Source organism: Coturnix japonica, chromosome 5, assembly GCF_054131305.1.
Source record: "Coturnix japonica strain WE chromosome 5, WE-NBRP24, whole genome shotgun sequence".
Taxonomy (NCBI): Eukaryota; Metazoa; Chordata; class Aves; order Galliformes; family Phasianidae; genus Coturnix; species Coturnix japonica.
The window spans coordinates 6858709-6867097 of NC_140667.1; the positions used below are offsets into that span (position 1 = coordinate 6858709).

The following is an 8389-nucleotide window of genomic DNA, read 5'->3' on the forward strand; positions in this document are numbered from 1 at the left end:
GTCCTTGTTTGGACTCAGGTATGAATGATCCAAATAGTTTCTTAAAAACTATCCTACATTCACAAGTTTCCTTTTTCAGCTTTTCTTCCTTCCTTATAACTCCCCCTTTTTTTGTTTATTAGCAAGAAATTACCACACTATAAAATAATAGCAATAGTTATCTTAATAACATAAACATCATCACTGAATCAGAGCCTTGATTGATAACACACTAAACATAAGGTTACATGTAAGGTCATAATTTTTTAAGTATATATATATATATATATATATACACACACACACACACTCATACAGGCATTTATTTTAGCAAACCACCAAAAGGAGAGAAAAGGAACACGACAATGGTGGATGCGATAGGCAGTGCGAGCAGGGCATCCCCTGCTTCAAAGTGCACTTGGCCTTTCTCAGCCATCACTGATCCTCTCCAGTTTTTATTCTTGTCAAGGACTGCAGGGATTTTTTTCCCCCCACTTGGATTCCACATCTGCATGGCCTGTGCATGATACAGAGCCCAAGTGGAACACCTGCTCACAAAATAGAACAAACCACTATATTAGATAACTGTAAAAAAAAAAAAAACTACTCACAGAAAGTTATTTACACCTATAGTCACTTACTCCCATTATTACCTGCCTTATCCTTAGCTCCCTTTTTTATTTAATTGGTAAACGTTTTCTTGTTGATTTAATAATGTTACAAAAATCATCTGTAGGTAGTAATTCTTGATGCAGTACCCATTTGAACTGCTACTAAAATAGAAGAAGCACACAACCAACTGGATTATGCCTAAAACTCTAATTCTTGTGAAAGCATTGGTAACACAGAAAAAAATCACACGCTATGTCAATCATTACTAATATTATCTATAACACAGCAAGTTGCAAAGCAATACCACTAGGTAAGAAACACATAATTCCAGTTACTATAAAGGCTGGATGCTATTTTCTGCCTCGAGATGAGGCTAAATATATCATACTGGAACCCACATAGGGCCAGTCCGTGTGAAAATACGAGTATATTCACAACCCCAAGTTGTCTGGGACGGTCCCCTACCACTAAGTCCTGTGCCCATATTCCAAACATTAACCATAGGCCATTCCTTGAGCACTGGGGAGGCTCCTAAATAACAAACCACATGAGCTTTATCTGTATGATCACGATTCAAAAAACACAGCACAAGCAAAGCCTTACATAATTTTTCTCATGGTGCATCTCCCATATTCCCCCTTTTCTGTTTAATAACAAGAATGGATTTCAAAGTTTGATAAATGCGCTCAGCGATAGCTTGTCCAGTGGGAGATTGAGCAATGCCTGTAGTATGTTTAACCCCCCATTTTTGGTGGAAAGTTCGAGCTGCCGGTCCATCCTTGTCTTTAGCAAAGTTATGAGCAGGCTGCAGGGACGCAGCAATAGGCGATGCAGGCGGGGCGGGGAGAGACAGCGTCGGGGCAAACGACGTGGGCGGGGTGGAAGGCGGCAGCGGCATCGGCAGCGACGGGGCCGGAGCGGCACCCGGAGGGCGCAGCTGACGTCGGGGCCGGAGCGAAGGGAGGGGGTGCGATTTCCCTTCTCCCCTGCCTGGGGGGAGATCGGCACCGCGGATCGAATCCTGGCAGGGCCCGTTTCCGGCACCGAGGAGCAGCGGCGAGGGTCCCCTCCTTGACTGATTTGTTTAAAGCCCTTCCGTCCATTCCTGACCAAACAAGTATTCTGATGGCGTTAGTAACAACCGCTCAAGATAACAAGCATCTAGTGGCATTTGAACATCCTCAGTGAAAATACATTGAATGATTTGCTTAGAAGCTTCAGATTTTATCCCATAGCCAGTTAGTCTTAAGAGCCTGTTGTAACAATTTCAAATCATGCACTTCCCACCGAGCAGCTTCCTGCTGATTGAGCCAAAACACAGCTTGCCACTGTCCTACCAATATCACATCTCTAATAACCGCAGATCAGCGCGAAGGTGGAGGACTGCTACGCAGGGAGGAAGCGGCATAGGCAGGGGCTGTAAAGACACTGGTGAAACATTCAGAGACCGATGGCTCCTTCATACATAGTTCTAAGTCTTGCAGCTTCTCAGTTAATGTTTTAATATCTTCCTCTAGCATTTTCTCATTCCCACCATCATCTGAGTCACTTTCACTCTCAGGAGCTTCTTGCTGCTCTGCACACCCTGCAGCCTCCTTCACTGCATCTTCCTCACTAGCTGTCACTGGACTTGCCGGAGACATTGAGGAGGCAGAGGACAGGGGAGTAATTGGGGCTTCTACAGCAGCCCTAACTTGTGAGGCTGATGAGCAAACAGAGTATGAAACTCCTGGTAACAGGAAATCAAGTTCTAACTGTGCTTGAGCACTAGGTCTGGATAGAGCTTGTACCACAGCAGTGATCTGCCAATAGGCTTGCATATTCTTCAGTGTATTTATAATAACCTTCCACATAGGACACAGGCCTTGCAAGTACTTGTATTCCTTATTTTCAGACATAAGAGATAACATATGGTCCCCTATTTCTCACCATTCAGCTACACTGAACATCAGTGCCACCTCCTGAAGATATCCGCTCTTAAGAGCCCATTTTAATCAGCTCAGATACGCTTCTAGGAGATACCTGCTCCCCTCTCTTAAAATACATTTGAGCATTTCCTCCACAGCTTCCCACAACACTGTGGCTTGCAGAGAACAGGACGCAATCCCGATACCAGCTACCGCAACACTTACAGCTTTGTTCTATGCTGTCTGCTGCAATGCTGTCCTCTTGGAGTTCACCCACTGTTTATGCTCCAGACTTCCAAGACTGTGAAGCTTAAGCATGAACCTGGGGGAAAAAACAACAAAACTTTTCATAATATTCATCAACATGTACTCCACCTGGCAGGGGTGAATGTAAATCTAATAAGAAAAGCTCCAGCTTCCACTCTCTTACTTCTGAAGACAATGATTTAACCCAGCAGATAGGCTTAGTCGACAGCCTCACCTGATCCTTACCTGCAGCAAGCCACCCCCACTGGAAGCCATCATTTCCTGAGGCCAGATGTCCCTCTTCATACTCAGCTGTAGCACTGTTTAAAAAAGAATAACCAGCATCACCAAAATGAACTGTCTTTCAAAGAATGACCTGAGTTGGTGCCATGGGTTACCTAGATTTACCTGTGCTCTTGGCAGGGGGAGCCACATCATAGGGCCCCCCAGCCCAAAAGGGAAGGGAAAAGGGGAATGAGAAAAAGAGAACAGTGGCAGCAATCCAAGGATGAAAACTTATTTTACTAAATATGATATCAGAATACAAGACAACACAATGTAATACAGTATGACTAAGGCTAGTAAATCGAACAAAACAGGGAGTCCCCAAAACCCGAGAGCCTTACTGTGAACTCTAGGTGACATGGCTGGAATGCTTCCCACTCTCCAAGAGTCCGAGAACTACAGCCTGGGAGCAAGATTATGTATGTCCTCCTCTCGTGCCTTATTTCTGGCTGCTAAGTCCTCTGGGACTCTCTCTCTCAGAAGAAAACCGAATATTCGGGACATTGTTATTCCACAGAACTGGAGCATGAATGTTTCAATGATCCATACTGCACGTGATGTTATGATGTGGAATATTGACAGCAACATTACAAAACCATGGCAGTTGGAAGGGACCCCGAGGATTGTCAAGTTCAAACCACCCCCAGCCACAGGGCATGGCCACCAACTTTTCCATATAATTTTATATTGTTTTTAATGTTCAAAGAGGCAGTGACTCTGCTCTGTGATTTCACACTCTCACCTTGTACTAGCTGGTTGTTCAACACATTTGCTCTTTGCATTGTACAGGCCAACTTGGCAAGTGCAGGACAAAGCAGATGCCAACAATGTAGCTTACACAACAGAGAAGCTGTGCTTTCACACTGACTACCCTGTCCTGCAGCATCCACCTGGGATAAGGTGAACCTAATAGCTTCTTCACAACAAGAAGAGGGAAAGCACAAGGGTTCGGTATGTGCTTCTGATACTGCTTTCATTGTATCAAAGACATCGGGTGCTCAGATAATGCAGTCACATTGTGATATCTTAAGACACGAAGAGAAGCAATCGGGAGAAGATTAAGTTGCTGTATTGCCTAATACCAACCAACTGAGATTAGACAAGTTTGCACCCTTTCATAAAGGGGCAGTCTGTAAAGCTGGACCACCACAGGAAATGTGCTCACTCCATCCCTGCCACAAGAAAGCCAATCCACTTCATCAAAAAACTGAAAAAATCATAGAAATGTGTGCAAATGAACATGGAAGGAACAAGGTTAATCCTGCAAGGCTTTGCATCTATCCCTATGAGTTCTCTTTTCTAGTTTGACAGAGCACTTCGTATCATTTTTGTCAATTAATTAAAACATCAGTGTGGTTAACCCACATATAAATGCCAGATTAACACCACTTGTTAAAGTCATTTAGATGCTCTGCATTAACATAATACTAACATTAAGAATAGAACAGCAATTCAACAGATTTTCCTATTTTTAACAGGAAAAGCACAACGATGAAAGGACTGGCCCAGTAGAGAGGTGCTATAAGGGAAGAAGACTGCTCACCCATATCAGAAAAATCAAGACCACAGGAGAAATCTTCACCAAAGAAGGATCACCAAGCTTCCCCCCAGCACCCCCAAAGTCCCACCCTGGAATGTGAATCTCAGGCTGGATGAATGGAACTGATCCAAACATGCATAAGCGAGAGCAGGCTCACTACAGAGTCACAAAAAACAGGCAAAGAAAATACCTCGCCAAGAAATCCGGTCCGTACCCCTGCCCTAGACAGGAATATCTGTACCTGTATCATGCATGACAGGTGTTTGTCTAACATCTTTTTAAAGACCTCCAAAGACAGAAACACCAGCATCTTATTATCCTGTTAAGAAAGCTTTTTACCATTGTTTAACCTGCATCTATCTTCCTGTAGATTAATGTCACAACATTCTAACACATAAGACTATTATTTCTGTCTAGTCTTTTTAGGAAAGACTATCTCTTTCATCCTGCATACTTCAGGATGCTTATGGTAGCCCAATTCTACTTTCTCCATATTTAAGGATTACCCCGAGTGACCTGAAGTCTTCTCTTCTTACCTGCCTGGTCATATTTGAGACCTCTTATTATACCCCCATGTTTCTCTTTGAATTCTTTGCAACTGGACCACATCATTAACTGCAGCACCAGAGGAGTCCAACGGATGCTTTTCCAGTGCTGAAAATAACAGAAAGGTGACATAAATATATTTTGTATGCCTCAACATTTATATCAAGCAAGCTACATTCCTCTTTATGCATTCTGGTATCCAAGATTGCAATTTTTATTTTCCTTCACCCACAACAGCATGACTTATTTTTGTCTCATTCAACTCCTAGAAGAAAACTTCAGCTTGCAGAGTCCTCTCCCTCCTTTTATATTCCCTCAAAATATAACCGCTAATTGAAAAAAACACTTTTTTTCCTAGCGCTGAGATTACTGCCAAGTGCTCAACTGGGAAGGAATTAAAGAGAACCTGGAAAACAGTTAATTAGAAAGGCATGCTCTGATTAGCAGTTCTGCTTCCTTCTTTGCCCAAATTTTACAGCAATACTGAGAATCAGGAACATCAGGGACTGCTGAGAAATTATTTCTGGAAGATCTTTTACATGTTGAGCCACATTCCAAGATATCTCGATTCAAGGGGATTTTCCCTGGTGACTCCTTAGAGTCACACCAGCACACTGAGGTAATCAATTAACACACTGTACATGAACTACAAAACACAGAGACAAGATGTAAACATTAAGTAGCATACAAGTCATTTAAAAAGATATCCCTTTGCTCCTTCCTTGAGAATAGGTTTGTGAAAGCACTCAAGCCAAAAAGTACAGAAGCAACTTAGTAACAGATGAAGGTGACCAAAACGCACAGAGCTTGCTGACCTCCAGCAAGAACAGCCACAGTAATGGAAGTGCTTCACTAAAACATAGGTGACAAACTTCTACCAGGCTTCTGCCTGAGAATATAAAGCTTAAGAGTACTCATCCTTCTGTGTCAGTTTAACAGTATCTCAATAATGAGTTAAATGCTGCTGAGCAGAATTTTCCAGATCTGTGTTTGAGTTAACCATAGAGTAGCCTCTAGCAATAACTTTGATGGGTAGTTAGGACTAACATAGCACCAACATACATTCATTTTTATTGGAAGAATGAAGCAATATTCAGCTTTCTAATTCAGGGTTAGATTTACTTATTTTCCCAAATTAATTTAATGTGCCAAAACTTTACTAAGCAGCCAAAACAAACAAACAAAAAAAACAAAAAAACATGTACCCAACATGAGCCTTAGTTAAGCCTCACCCCAGCCCAGAAGAATCAAAACTGAGAAGTGCCTGCTTGGCCATCTTTACCTGCACTCTAATCCTAGGGCAGGCCTATAGCAATTGGACAGATTAATATGATGGGAAATGGTGTTTCACCAGAGATTAAATGATAGGGTTGATACAATAGAAAAGTGCTATAACAAAAGGGAAGAAGATTACTCACCCATATCAGAAGACTCTAGGTTCACAGAGGAAAGCTTCACGAAGGAGGAATCTGCAAGAAAATACTTTTCCCCAGTGGCAGTCAGCCCTTAAACGAGGTCTAAGAAGTGCAGCCAGGCTCCACCCCTTCCGCTCACACAGCTCAAATGCTGTCACCTGTGCTCTCAGGGCTGACTGGGTCCTTTCCCCAGGTGCTCAATCAGTGGTTCAAGGCCACAACTCAGCAGTTCCCGTTCACAAGCCTTTGCCTGTAGCTGAACCAAAAAAGCACACCTACCCCCAAAGGCAATACACAACCCTTATAACATTTAAAATATTGGTTTGCTTGCAGGGGAAACTCCTTTTCTGATCAAAAACCAAATTAAACATTGGGAACTTGACACTCGTGTAGTCTAGAACAAGACAGAGCAAATCAACAGAAGGTGGTGTAACTTGAATCAGTTGTAACTTTGCAGGTAACATGAAAAAATAGTTAAAAAAATATCATGATGGAAAAAAACCCCACAAATGTTTAAAGAAGTTTGTGACCATGATGGTGGGTACATGTTGAAAACCAAAGCAGAATACAGTACTTGGTTCTTTTTAACAACAAACAGCATGTTTCTAATTGCTAGCATCAGAGTCAAGCTAAACACTTCAAACCACAGCACCAAAGACAGTAAAATGTCGCATTCTGATGTGTCTCACTCAGCAGACTGTAATGCTGCTTTATGCACCCCTCATCAGTTGTCCTGTCAACATTTTTCTTATTACCAGCTTCTGCTTGAAACACCACTTTTTAGAATCACTCAATAATTCATGTTTAGGTAATCATTCAGCTCTCTTAAGGGACTCTGTATAAGAAATTAAGCAGAAGAGGCAGGAAACGAGTACGGCTGAGCAAGGACCTGCTGGTCAAACTGAGGAAAAAGAAAATGCAGAGGGAGTGGAAGCAGAGACATGCAGCCTGAGAAGAAAACAGGAATGCCATCTAAATATGCAGATATGGGATCAGGAAAGCCAAGGCACAGATGGGACTAAATTTAGCAAGGGATCTGAAAAGGAACAAGAAAGGGTTCTACAGGTACACCGGTCACAGGAGATAAGCAAAGGAGAGTGCACCCCCTCTGATAAATGGAAAAGGAGAACTGGTTATAATTGACATGGAGAAGGCCGAGATACGCAACAAGTGCTTTGCCTCAGACTTCACTGCCAGTCAGGCTTCTCACACCTCTCACATCCCTGAACCTCTAGGTGGGGGTTAGGGAAGCAAAATGCCTCTCTCTCTAAAAGCAGAGCAAGTCACAGACCACCTCATGAGACTAAATGAGTACAAGTGTATGGGACCAGACAACACGCACCCAAGGGTCTGAAGGAACTGGCTGTTGTGGCAGAGGCACCTACAGCTAGATTACAGTGCTCAGAGCCCCATCCAGCCTGACCTCAAATTTCTCAAAGGACAGGGCATTCTCCACATTCCCAGGCAACCCATTCCAATATCTTGCTACCCTTATTGGAAAAAACATTTTCCAGAATCAATCCCAAACCATTTACCCTTGACCCATCAGTATAAGCCCTGCTAAAGAGTCCATCCCCTTCTTACTTGTAGGCTCTTACACATGACCTCTGAAGTCCCTTGTAACCTAAGCCATCATGTCATTTACAGTTTGTTCCCTTTAGAGAACTTTGTCAAATAACTAGTTATTCTGGAGTGCTTAACACCAATAACTCCCACAGACACATCACTGGGGAAACTGCATTTGAAATCTATAACTAACTGGCTTTCTTACAAAAGAAACAGTTTAGTAATTTCATAGTATTCCCCCCTCCCCTTCTCTTTTTGTTAGTATGAAGCTGGAGAAAACCATAATAAATACC

The 8389-nt window shown here is 42.6% G+C and overlaps 1 long non-coding RNA gene across 1 annotated transcript; it reads right to left on the minus strand.

Annotated features, from left to right (window-relative positions):
* Positions 1-2594: 2594 nt before the first annotated feature.
* On the minus strand, positions 2595-3885 carry LOC146760630 (uncharacterized). Its single transcript, XR_014946873.1, has 3 exons — positions 3772-3885; positions 2991-3064; positions 2595-2820 (listed from the first exon to the last, which is right to left on the minus strand). It is a non-coding gene; the product is annotated as an uncharacterized LOC146760630 (long non-coding RNA).
* Between the last annotated feature and the right edge of the window lie 4504 nt (positions 3886-8389).